The 13,829-nt window shown below is 46.2% G+C and overlaps 1 protein-coding gene across 5 annotated transcripts in view; it reads left to right on the forward strand.

Moving 5' to 3' along the window:
• Window positions 1–13,829, forward strand: part of LOC134980681 (tyrosinase-like) — an 80,079-nt gene that overhangs the window by 56,848 nt on the left and 9,402 nt on the right. The gene's annotated exons all lie outside the window — the stretch shown is intronic.

Genomic DNA, 13,829 nt, shown 5'->3' on the forward strand with positions numbered 1-13,829 from the left:
GAAAAAGAACCCCTTGCTTTCCACCTTTCAGAAAAACTCCGACCCTCAATTGCTCTGATCAGAAGTCACTTATCTGGGGCAGATAGGATGTGTTTCCCTCCACTCCCCCTGCAGGTGATGGCTGCGGCACAGTGCTCCCCTGCGGCCAGTTGCCCCAATCCTCCTCCTCCCTCCTTTGTCAGACTCCGTCACCACCACTGTGCGCTGCTATGGAAGAGCAGCTCCCGCCTCACTCCCCCTGAACATCCAAGCCCTCCGCTCAGACACTCCAGCACTCATTCCCTTCCCTCACCCCCTCCCTCTCCGCACACTGCCAGATTTGGAGCTGGCTGCTACTATATGGCCGCCTGTCACTCTGCTGCCAGGACCAGGCCTTGCCTTCCTGCCAAATACTGATCCCCCCAGAGCTGCATACTGTATACTGTACTGTGCAACGTGTGTTATAGACCTGGTGATTATACATCCTGTAATCTGTACTGAGCGATGTGTGAGATACACCTGGTAATATCTGTGCTCAGTGTGCTGCATTGTGGGGACCACCAGTATATAATTATAGTAGTACAGTACTGTAGGCCATTGCTGTATCTTGCAGCTCTGTGTCACTGCAAGTATCCATTCCATATCTGTGCTGCATTGTTGTGAGCAGTATATAGTAGGACAGTGCAGCATTTTGGTGACCAGCAGTATACATATAGTACAGTACAGTAGGCCATTGCTGTATCTTGCAGCACCGTGTCAGACTCATTTCTAGTATCCTGATCAGTGCTCAATATCTGCTGCATTGTTGTGACCAGTATATTGTAGTACAGTGCAGCATTGTGGTGACCAACGGTATATAGTATTACAGTACAGTAGGCCATTGCTGTATCTTGCAGCTCTCTGTCACTTCTAGTATCCTGATCAGTGCTTAATATCTGTGCTCAGTGTCAGTGCTGCATTGTGGTGATCAGTATACTACAGTACAATAGTCCAGTGCTGTTCTCGCTGCTCAGTGTCAGTTCTCCGTAGTATCATCAGTGATCAGTATAATCAGTTCTCAGTATAATCAGTGCGCTGTTAGACGTGTGCCCGTTTTCCGCCATTAGTGCAGTGGGATTTAGACAATTGATGAATTTATTGTGTCCCCGGTACAAAATCGCATCTAGATTCCACTTCACTAGGCAGGCGATAGCGAGATTTTACCAATTAATATCAGTGATTTATAATTATTAATTACAGTGATCTTGCCAAATAATTCCAGTGATTTTGTCATTTTCTTTCAGTGATTTGGACCAATAATACCACTGATTAGAACGAATAATTCCAGTGATTTTGTCATTTTCTTCCAGTGCTTTGGACCAATAATACCATTGATTAGAACAAATAATTCCTGTGATATTGAGGTGTTTGTGTCGCTTAGCTTAGCCGTCCAACGACCACAGTGCACCTCTTTTTCTCTTTTCTTTGCATCATGTGCTGTTTGGGGCCAATTTTTTTAAGTGCCATCCTGTCTGACACTGCAGTGCCACTCCTAGATGAGCCAGGTATTTGTGCCGCCCTCTTGGGGCTTAGCTTAGTCATCCAGCGACCTCGGTGCAAATTTTAGGACTAAAAATAGTATTGTGAGGTGTGAGGTGTTCAGAATAGACTGGAAATGAGTGGAAATTGTGGTTATTGAGGTTAATAATACTATAGGATCAAAATTACCCCCAAATTCTATGATTTAAGCTGTTTTTGAGGGGTTTTTGAAAAAAAACACCCGAATCCAAAACACACCCAAATCCGACAAAAAATTTTCAGGGAGGTTTTGCCAAAACGCATCCGAATCCAAAACACGGCCGCGGAACCGAATCCAAAACCAAAATACAAATCCCGAAAAATTTCCGGTACACATCTCTAATAAATATATATATATATATATATATATATATATATATATATATCTATATATCAGGGATGCGCAGTCAGGGTAGGCAGTGCCTCCCCTGTCATACTCCAGAGTTTTGACTTTAAAATTATTAAAATAATACAAAGAAGATAGTTATAACTTAAAGAGTGTTCTTTGTATTAATCTAAGCATTTTTATAGTCAAATGTTCGGCAGATTTGCACAGCTCCCTTGAACTTCAGGTTGAGACAAAAGATGAGGCAGTGATAGCGCTGCCTCATCTCTCACAGTCAGACACTGCCTGGAGCTGAGGGGCGGAGCCACACAGTGGCCAATAATACCGCAAAGAAAACTGCTATGGGAGGCATGCCTCACAGTAGGGGGGCGTAACTTGAGCTTTGATGACCAATCCAGGTCCAGGAAGAAACCAGAGCAGTGTTGGTGTCAGCAGCTGATGCCCATGGACAAATCCATGCTACCGATTGGCCATAGCTTCTCAGCTGACATCCGGAGATCTGCAGAGACCCCTGCGAGGGAACTGAGCTCTCACTGAACTGCCAGTACATGGACATTGGGAGGAGGACAGGAAGAGGTCCCATAGAGTTCAATGTAATAATGCACGGTGAGTGTCCGGCAGGGAGTTAGGCTGCAATCACACAGCCACCATTATTATGTAGCAGCTTTAAGGGGGGCTCAGACAGGTACAGCCAGCTCTACTGAGCACTGCATCTATGGGTGTTGCAGCAGGTAGTGGGAGCAGCAGGTCAGGGCTCCAGCACACTGTCTACGAGCAGCCACTGCATGGGTTCTGCCTGCTGAGACTGGCACAGGGAGAGTGGGCAGGAGTATGTGTGTGCTCTGTATCTGCACCCTACCAAGATAAGATTAGCATTGTTCAGCAATTAGCAATCTTCTCTATCCAATGGCACAAACAAGATGCCCTCTTCCCTATTGTAGCAAAACCCCCAGCATGGATATAACCATCTCCCATTGCCCGTAGAGGGCATCAGCTCGGCGGTGGTAGGTGTCAACGGCGGGCCTCAGCATACATTATGGATGCAGTGCCTCACCAGCTACTGAACTCACCGCACGCCACTTATATATATATATATATATATATATATATATATATAGTTTTATATCATGTAACAGTAAAAAGAGATTTCTTTTGGGGCGTTAAAAATAAAATAAATTTGTAATTTTTTTTTTCTTTTTCCATCAATAGTTTTTATTACGAAATAGAAAACATTTTTATGGGGTACAGAACAAAGAAAAGGGGTTACATAACAACTCAATATAGATGTAGATATGAGGAGGGATACACGTGGGGAGGGAAGAGGAGGGGGGGGGGAGCATCCAGACTAAGGGTAAAGGCTAATACACCATAACCAAATATACATACTACTTCACTCATATTTATGCATAGTAGTGATCATCGCCTTGCAGCGGGAAAATAGGGCTCTAGCTCTGAGGGTCAAGTTATATAGGGATAGATTGGTAAAAGGTAGGGAGAAAATTCTAGATTGTGGCTGTCACGGTTCGAGACATGGAGGGTAAAGGATTATAGTGATAGGGGGGAGCAGCCTAACAGCCAATACTATGTACCATCAGGTATCGTCTGGTCGTTCAATTAAGTTAAGTTGGTTTGGGTCGAGCATAGTTGATTTATGAAGATATTGAGACCCTTCATCGGTGGAGGCATAGTGGCGCCACGGGGACCAGTTTGCTTTGGGGGAGGTGGTGTTGGTGGGGGGGGGGGATATATTCCGTTTCCATGAGAAAGTGGTGATTTATCTTATGAATAACTTTTAGCAAGTTAGGGGATGTGGGTTGTTTCCATAGTTGAGCCAGGTTGGCGCGGGCGGCTATGAGGATGTGGCCCAAGACATATCTGGCGGATGGGGGAACGGAGGGAGGGACAACATGGAATAGTGCTAAGATCGGGTCAGGGGTGATATGGATGGACAGAACTTTATTTATCAGGTCAAATATCTTTGACCAATACTCTGCAATCACTTGGCACGACCAGAATATGTGGTAGATATTGCCTACCGAGCCACATAGCCTCCAGCACTGATTGCTATGGGAGGGCCAGAATTTATGGAGCCGGTCAGGGGTCAGGTACAGTCTGTGTATTAGTTTCAGATGCATTTCAGTGTGGTTTAAGCATTTGGACATAGAGTAGGAAGTTAGGAAAATGAGACGCCAGTCATTTGGTGTCAGAGTTCTTCCCAGGTCTCGTTCCCAAGCTAATTGGGCATTCGATTTGGTGTGGGAGGTAGGAGTTATCAGCAGCTTGTACCAGTACGTAATGTCACCTTTAGATTCAGTCAGGGAGAGACGAGAGAAGAGGGTATATGAAGTTGCGTGTAACGTTGTGTAAGTGGAGGGGACTGATCTCCACCAGTGCGCAACTTGCATATAGTGGAAGAGTTCCGTGGCGGGTAAAGAAAATTGTGACTGGAGAGTTGAGAAGGATAATAAAGAGAGTCCGTCAAGTAGGTCACCTAAGCAGAGTATACCTGCACGTCTCCATTTAGATAGGTTGAGATGGGGTATCAGTAGTGCTAATGTAGTAATGGAGATCTGGGAAATGTGAGATATAGGGTCTGGTAGATTGGCGGATAATTTGTCCCAGGTTTGAAGTGCGGCTTGCGTGGTGTGAAGGAGAGTCATATGGGTGGGTCGAAGTGACTTTGGAATGCGGAAAAGATCCGCAAGAGGAAATGGGTTTGCTCGGTTTTGTTCCAGCTCTACCCAACCTAAGTGTGAATGGGCCTCAAAATAATATTTAGTGGGAGCTAAAAGAGATGCCTCCTGGTATAACGGGATACTAGGTAGACAAAGACCTCCGAATGCTCTCGGGAGGACCATTCTGGAAAGGGCCAGTGAGGGCGGTTTCGAGGACCAGACGTATTTAGACATGACAGAGGAACATGTCTGTAGGGTCTTTTTGGAAACGTATATGGAATTGTGCGGAAGAGGTACATTGATTTGGGTAGTAGAGACATTTTAAATGCCGACATACGTCCCAGCCAGGAGACCTCATAGGATGACCAGGAGTTTGTTAAGGCTTCTAGCATTTCTATTAGGGGAGATAGGTTGACAGTGAAGACGTCAGAGGTGGAGATAGGAATGTTGATGCCCAGATATTTTATCGTGTGTTTCCGCCAATTGTATGCATAGGAGGATTGGAGGATTGGAGGATTGGGAGAGAGTGGGGTATGTTGAAGGGGAGGGCATCTGTTTTGGTAGTGTTGAGTTTATAATAGGATGCTAGGCTATAGGCATCTAGAATAGAGTGTAAGATAGGTAGGGTTGCCATGGGTTCAGAGACAAAGAGGAGGACATCGTCTGCAAAGAGGCTTAGTTTGTGGGAGGATGAGCCAAATTGTAGAGCCGGGAAAAGGGGGTTATCTCGTATTGTGATTGCAAGGGGTTCGATTGATAGGACAAATATTAGAGGGGATAGAGGGCACCCTTGTCTAGTACCATTTGTGATGGGGAAGGAATCAGATAAGAAGCCATTGCTGAACACCCGGGCCGTAGGGGAACTATATAGGGTCAGAATAGAGGTAAGTATTCGGTCTCTAAATCCGAATTGGAGGAGGGCATCCCGCATGTACTCCCAATTTAATCTGTCAAAGGCCTTCTCAGCGTCCAGGGACAGCAAGAGAAGACCTTGATTTTCAGATAGGGAGTCTATCAGGTTAAAAACCCTTCGCGTGTTATCAGACGCTTGTCTGCCTGGCACAAAGCCAGTTTGGTCTGGGTGTACCAGCAGTGGAAGGAACTTATTAATGCGTGTTGCAATCATTTTGGCATATAGTTTGATGTCGCAGTTAAGTAGTGCGATAGGCCGATAGTTTTGTACAAAGGCAGGGTCTTTTCCGGGTTTAGGGATGGTAACGATGCGCGCTTCTAAGAGTTCTGGAGGGAGAGAGCCGTGGTCAGAGAATGCATTGAAAAGGGCAGTCAAATGGGGAGAGAGAATGTCATGAAAAGTGGCATAGAAGTCAGAGACAAATCCATCTGGGCCTGGGGCTTTGTTTCTAGGAGTGGATTTGATAGCAGCGGAGATTTCCTCCGCCGACCAAGGGGCATTGAGTGTAGTTAGTTGTTCCTGGGTGAGAGTAGGGAAAGAGAGGTTATCTAAGAACGAAGAGATAGTGGAAGAGGTGGGTTGAGGAGTGGAAGGGTCAGTTGTTAGGTTATATAGCTTGGCATAGTATTTTGCAAACTGATTCGTTATGTCTCTGGGGTTCAATATCTTCTGTTTGGTGGGAGAGTAAATACACTTAATCTTGTTCCTGGCTTGCTGAACCCGTAATTTACGCGCCAACATCCTGCCGGCTTTGTTGCCAAGTAGATAGAATTTGTGGCGCATCCTATTCAGAGCTGCTTGGGTGCGGGCCAGAAGTAATTTTTGAAGTTGACCTCGAACCTTGGAGATTTCGTTTTTAAGAGTTCTAGAGGGATGGGTTATATTTTGAGATTCGAGATCCAACAGTTCAGCTTCTAATTTCTCTTGTAATTGGTGTGCTTGTTTTTTGAGAGTGGCACCGCCTGAATGGCAGCTCCATGGGTGACTGCTTTAAAGGCACACCAGTGGTTAATAAAGGAGGTGTCCTGGGGAGAGTTAGTGGCTAAGTAGGAGTTGATGGAGTCAGAGATAATTTTTTTTGACACCGGATTATTTAGAAGATACGGGTATAAGCGCCATTGGCGGGGTGGGTTTCGGAGATCATGTAGGTTCCATTTCCAGAGAACTGGGGCATGGTCAGACCATGTGATTGGCAAAATATCGATGTCCCCAGTTCTCTGGAGAGACCATTTGTCACATAGGATCAGATCTATTCTGGAATAGGTATTATGGACAAGGGAGTGGAATGTATATTCCCGACCCGATGGATTATGGGACCTCCAGACATCGTAGAGGTCAAATTCCGCAAGCAGATTGCGGAAGGCTAAGGAGGGACCGGAGTGAGCAGCTGATATAGATTGGGAGGGTTGGCGGGATTTGTCCATTTTCGGGTCTAGTACAAGATTGTAATCACCTAAAAGAACTAGGGAGCCTTTCATTGTGTTACGTATGGTGAGGAATAATTTACGTAAGAAGGGGACTTGGTTAGAATTAGGCGCATATATGGATACCAGTGTGACAGGCTTGTCGTCGAGCAGGCCAGTGAGGATAAGGTAGCGGCCACTTTTGTCTGAAAGTTGGGAATGGAGGGTAAAAGAGACATTTTTGCTAAAAAGGATTGCCACCCCGTTCCTTTTAAATGGCCCATTTGCAAAGTACCCTACAGGGAAGTATTTGTTCTTGAAAAGGGGAGGGTTAGCAGAAGAGAAGTGTGTTTCTTGCAGAGCGACCACGTCTGCTTTTTGTTGGTGGAAGGATGTGAGGGCCAGTCTACGCTTGTTAGGCGAGTTCAGGCCTTTGACATTAAGTGATATAAGGTTCACCATTGCAAACATACATCAGGGATAATAGACAGAGATCTATGGTGAACCAATATAGAGGAGAAGTACAGAATGTCAGGGTGCACCTGTGGGTGGAGTTGTGGGCCATGTCTGAAGCTCAGGGGGGAGGGAGGCATGCGGGGATGATGTGGAGAGGGGTCTAGTGTGGGGAGTGGGGGGGAAACAACAACAACAACAAAAAAAGGTCCGGCATATTGGACCTGCATGACTACTGCAGGGAAGGGGAAAGGGTTCAGGGGTTTGCAATAGTACAGAAAAAAGCGGGGGCGGGCTGGAGGACCGCGTACCGCCACTCTAATTTAACTTCTAAGAGGACAGAACTAAGGCACGTACGTACAGTATAATCCTTACTAATTAGCAGGTGCGTGCACATGGGGCAATAACAGGTATGTAATAGGTAGTTATAACAAAATAAACTTAACCCCCTTAATGGAAGGCAATAATTAAACAACATGTGAGAGAGTAAACCTGTAACATGTAGACCTAGATATGAAACATGTAAGTAAATACATACTGGTGTTAAAAAATGGAAAAATCCCTCCCCTCTCAGTAGGGGGGAAGAGGTCTACTTTCTCCGTAACCGGAGATATCAATAGGAGAAAAAAGAAAAAAAGACATTGAAAGGACCTGATGAAGCAAACCAGAGTCTCAGGTAGTCGACCATTCCTGACGGATGGCAGCAGCTCGGGACGAGGTGGACGGTTTCTGGATAGATATGTCCCAATCAAGTAATAGCTTCACACCCGCGTCTAGGGAGGAGATGGTATAAGTCGAATCTTCGTAGGTGACTATCAGTTTGACCGGGAATCCCCAGCGATAGTGTATGTCATGGGATCTTAAGGCAAGGGTGATAGGAGTAAAAGCACGCCTTTTTGCTATGGTGGCAGCCGAGAAATCTTGAAATATTTGGAGGCCTCCTAAAGTATCTGAGTTCTTAGATTCTCTAGCGGCCCTCATAATACGCTCCTTAACTGGGAAGAAATGGACTCGGAGGAGGGTGTCTTTAGGGAGGTCAGATGAGACGTTGCGTGGTCTTGGGAGTCGGTGGATGCGGTCGATCAGAAGTTCTGCGGAGTCTGCAGCCGGGAGGAGCTTCTTAAATAAGGCAGTGACATAGGCCTCCAATTCAGAGTTGCTGACTGAGTCTGGGATGCCTCTAATCTTGACGTTGTTCCTCCGAGATCTGTCCTCCATATCTGCCAGCTTGGACTTAAATTGGTCCAGATCTTGTTGTTGATGATCATGGGATGTGAGGAGATCATTGTGGGAAGTGACCAATTCTTCCATCTTGCGTTCTAAGTGGTCTGTCCTGTCTCCCAGTGCCACCAGCTCGGTCTTGACTTCGCGGACGGCAGAGGTCAGGTCTTTAGACAGTTCAGACTTGAAGGCAGATAGGATCTGGCAGAGGGATCTCACGGTCAGGGGGGCGTCCGATTCGCAGTCTACTCCAGACACTGATAGAGCGGACGTCAGGACACTTGATCCCGTGTGGTCTGGCATGGCCGAGGGGGAAGGGGCAGTTTGTAGAGGGGAAATTTGGAGGGGTTTCTGAGGGGGGAGGGAATCCTTAGGAGGTATTACTTCTTTTTTTTTTTTTAGGAGCCATTTCTCGACTGATGGGACGAATGTAGAAAGCACTAAGAGGCGTACCGTTTGGTCGGGTCCAATCAATGAATTATAATGAAACAGGAGAACTCAGTCACATTGATAATGCGTACGTGCCGTTTAGGCAAACATGAGTGGCGGTGGTCGGGTCTAAAAGCTCTTACATTTTAGAGGTTGCGCAGGTGTAGGAGATCAGGGTCGTTGAGCGGTCAGCTTGAGAATATAGAGTAAGATCGATGCGGGGTGGGTTAGCGCACCCGTCGGTGGTTCCAATAGGGAGGAGAATTCCTTCTTTAGGAACGGCTAGGTAACAGTAGTTGGTGTCCTTTGTCCTCTAGTCCAAACTCCGGAAGTCGTGGGGAGTCTCCCTGAGTGTGCAGTGGAGAATGGTCAGCTTGTGCCCCCTCAGTGTTGATGTATAATGATAAGCTGGGCTGGATACTGTGAGTCTTCACAGGGTGGGACGTCTGGTGGGGTGAGGAGGGGGGGGGGGGTAGATGTCTGTTACTCTCTCTTCTTGGGTGTCGCCGGCCGGCGGGCACCTCACTGGAACGTACAACTTCTCAGGGTGTAGGGAAGGCAGCTGGCGTGTATGTCACAGGGTGTATATCCGGTGTAAGAGACCGTCGGAGCGCAGGTGGGGTGGGGGGAGCGGGGGGCCGAGGGCCGCGCGGCGGACCGTTTACTGTGACAGCTGTCACCTAATGTGCGGATCCCGAATATCGGGGCATCCAAACAGGCTTGGTGGTGTGGAGGGAGGTAAGCTGGGGTGGAGAGCAGCGGGGTAACGGTAAGCCGCGGTCAGCATCGGCTCTCACCTCAAGATGGCCGGCGGCAGCGGGACGAGCAGGATGGTCCGTGCGGCTGTTACGGCTCCCGCGGTGAGGCAACGATGCTGTCTTGGTAATGTAGCGGCCGGCGGTCAGGCACGGGGTGGGGAGGGGTGCGGGTATGTCCAGATGGAAAGGCTCGGCTCCCCGGGTCTCTCTCAGGATGTGTACTGTGTCCGGAGCTTGTAGTCCGGCAGTCCCCAAACTCAAGGCCCCGGCTTGTGGCTGCAGGTTAGGCCGCAGTTGGTAGAGTGATGTAGCGTCCACCGGGCAGGGTGTCTTCCCGCAGAGCACAGCCCACGGCCTTGGGGTATAACAATTAAAGTGGGTTTAGGCAAAAAGCACCACTTAAATCAGTGTTTTTAGCCCACTATAGCAGGAGCTCTTGTTGCAGCACAACCTTTCCCTGCTGCGTCCAGGCCACGCCCCCTAAATTTGTAATTTTTTAACGCCCCAAAAGAAATCTCTTTTTACTGTTACATTTATATATACATATTTTTATAATCTATTGCGTCTTCCTATAAGTATAAGTTTGTAAAAGCACCGTTGGTCGCCGAACCCCTAGTACTCTACAATATGTATATATATATATATATATATATATATAGAAAAAATGTATAGACTCGTGCGCTTCTTTAGGGATCGACAGTACAAAGAATTATTTGTCTGAACAATATAATAAATTTGCTAATGGAGTAGCCACAACTGGCTGATATCGCGGTTTTGTAGGCTTCAATAAGTCTTTGTCAGCACCTTCCACTCTTCAGGGTGGCAGCTCAGTTCCTCAGTGTACCAAAGGTATATGGCATAAATTCTGTAGCAAAAGAGGATGGAGAAGAACAAGCGCCTATGGTGCAGTAAGTTCTTTAAAGTGTTATAATGACACTTGAGAAAATATAAATGCGTACCAGATGAAATCTTTAAACCACGCCTAATAGTAAGATGCCAGTCAGGATATTTCTCACCAACAACACCATCTATAAATCAGAGAAGACGGAATCGCCGCATAGCGTAATACTTCTGGATTAACAATAATATCCCCACAAACACCCAGTTGAGCGTACCGGATTAAGATGAAAAGTCAGCATAGACATTTAGGGGTCTTGTATCCAGAAATCTCTCATCAATAAATTAGTTCATTAACAGGATTGGAGGAGGATTGTACTCATGTCGTGCTTCATAGCTCAGGCTCAGCTGGGTGTTTGTGGGGATATTATTGTTAATCCAGAAGTATTACGCTATGCGGCGATTCCGTCTTCTCTGATTTATAGATGGTGTTGTTGGTGAGAAATATCCTGACTGGCATCTTACTATTAGGCGTGGTTTAAAGATTTAATCTGGTACGCATTTATATTTTCTCAAGTGTCATTATAACACTTTAAAGAACTTACTGCACCATAGGCGCTTGTTCTTCTCCATCCTCTTTTGCTATATATATATATATATATATATATATATATATATACATACCCTGTTGCAAAGCGGATAATTGAGGCCATAACAACTATGCTGGTGTTAGACATGCATCCAGTATCCGCCATTAGTGCAGTGGGACTGCAGTGACAACCCTAGATGGGCCAGGTGTTTGTGCCGCACACTTGTGTCGCTTAGCTTAGTCATACAGCTACCTCATTGCCCTCTTTTACTTCTTGGCATTATGTGCTGTTTGGGTACTATTTTTTTTTAAGTGCCATCCTGTCTGACACTGTAATGCCACTCCTAGATGGGCCAAATGTTTCTGTCGCTTAGCTTAGTCATACAGCTACCTCATTGCACCTCTTTTTCATCTTTGCATGATGTGCTGTTTGGGGCATTTTCTTTATATCTGCCCTCCTGTCTGACACTGCAGTGCCACTCCTAGATGGGCCAAATGTTTGTGTCGCTTAGCTTTGTCATACAGCAACCTCGGTGCACTTCTTTTTCTTCTTGGCATTATGTGCTGTTTGGGGACTAGTTTTTTTAAGTGCCATACTGTCTGACACTGCAGTACCACTCCTAGGGGTATATTTACTAAAATGGGAGTTCTATTTAAGATGGGATGTTGCCCATAGCAACCAATCAGATTCCAGGTGTTATCTTCTAAAAGGTGCTAGAGCAATGAGACGTAGAATCTGATTGGTTGCTATGGGCAACATCCCATCTAAAATAGAACTCCCATTTTAGTAAATTTACCCCCTAGATGGGCCAGGTGTTTGTGCCGCACACGTGTGTCGCTTAGCTTAGTCATACAGCAACCAAATTGCACCTCTTTTTGGGGCCTAATTTTTTTAAGTGCCATCCTGTCTGCAACTGCAGTGCCACTCCTAGATGGGCCAGATGTTTGTGCCGCACACTTGTGTCGCTTAGCTTAGTCATACAGCCACCTCGGTGCAACCTTTTGGCCTAAAAACAATATTGTGAGGTGTTCAGAATTGACTGGAAATGAGTGGAGATGAATGTTATTGAAGTTAATAATACCGTATGACAGAGGTTCCCAAACTGTGTGCCGTGGCTCCCTGGGGTGCCTCGGGACACTTGCAGGGGTGCCCTGGGTTGGTGGTCCAGGACCAATTCAAATTATTCATGGTCAATATAATAGGCAAAACCAGTGCTGGTGGCTGCCAGTCATAAAATATGTGGCCAAACAGAAGCAAATCTTGGCCCTCATCACACAACTGACCCTAAGGATGACATATAAACGCAATCTACTTAATGTAATATTTATTTCTAAATTTCTCAATAAGAAATTTTTGGCCTAGGGGTGCCGTGAAAAAATTCTAATATTCTAAAGCGCCGTTATTCAAAAAAGTTTCAAAACCACTGCCGTATGATCAAAATGACCCCAAAATTCTGTGATTTTAGCCGTTTTTATAAAAAATCATCCAGATCCAAAACCAAAACCAAAACACGAAAGGGTGGTTTTGGCAAAACCAATCCAAAACCAAAACATGAGCGGGGAATTAGAACCAAAATACAAAACACGAAATCTCTAGTTTTGCTTATACTGTATTGTCTACGGGACTTGAACGCTCGCAAAACCCAATTGTCACTTGACCATAGCTTTTACACGTAAGTTTGCATCTGTATACACAGTTTTTTGGTCCCGACAAAAAAATGAATATTTTCTACAGCGCCCCTAAAGACTGAGAGGTAGCCAAAAATGAAAACCAAAAAGAGGCTGTATTGTGTGCATGTAATGGGAGTGTCATGGCTTTCAGTGCAGGATTAAGGACCACATGGACTTGGAGTTGGAAATAATGAAGGGCTTATTGTGAGCAGGGCCGTTGAGAGCCACGTCGGGCCCCGGTAAAGGTCTGGGGCGTGGCTTATTAAGTGGGCATGGTTATACCCATTAGAATAAAAACATATGACTAACAAAATAATTTCAGGTCTGTGAAGTGGCCCCGCGTGCTCCACAAGGGGTGCCACCAATTTAACATAGGGGGCACCATGTTAACATAGGGGGCAAGGGGTGGGCACCCGATTCCTACCATACTTGATCTTTAAGCAGGTCCTTCCTCCCCAGCCAGTGCCATTTTCCCAGTGATATTTGGGAAGAAGATGCTGGCCACTAGAGAGCAAAGACTCTGGCACAGTGCCAGAGTCTTTGCTTTCTATGTGCCATGCCATCTTCCTGAAGATATCACCAGGAAGATGGTGGCGCCGCTGCCGGCTAGCCACAGTACAGGTATCCTTGGGGGGTTAGCTACCCAGGTCCCCTCTTGGGCCCCTCCAGCAGCTCGGGCCCGGGTAATTTGTACCTGCACCCCCTGCCTCTCGGCGCCACTGATTGTGAGAAGCAGAGGAGCAGTGACCAGTACTGTGTGGGTGTGGCCAGTGCTGCGTGGGTGAAACCAGTGCCATGTGGGTGTGACCAGTGGTGTGTGGGTGTAGCCAGTGCTGTGTGGGTGTGGCCAGCACCAACGTCTCCCTAATTATATAAAAGTATAAAAATTGCAACATTTTGTAAATGAAAATAGAAATGTTATTATACTTAGAATTTACAGGCCATAATGTGGCCAGCAGGTGGTGGGTCATCAACATGCTATCATGAGGATGGAATTA

This window comes from Pseudophryne corroboree, chromosome 12, assembly GCF_028390025.1.
Source record: "Pseudophryne corroboree isolate aPseCor3 chromosome 12, aPseCor3.hap2, whole genome shotgun sequence".
Classification (NCBI taxonomy): domain Eukaryota; kingdom Metazoa; phylum Chordata; class Amphibia; order Anura; family Myobatrachidae; genus Pseudophryne; species Pseudophryne corroboree.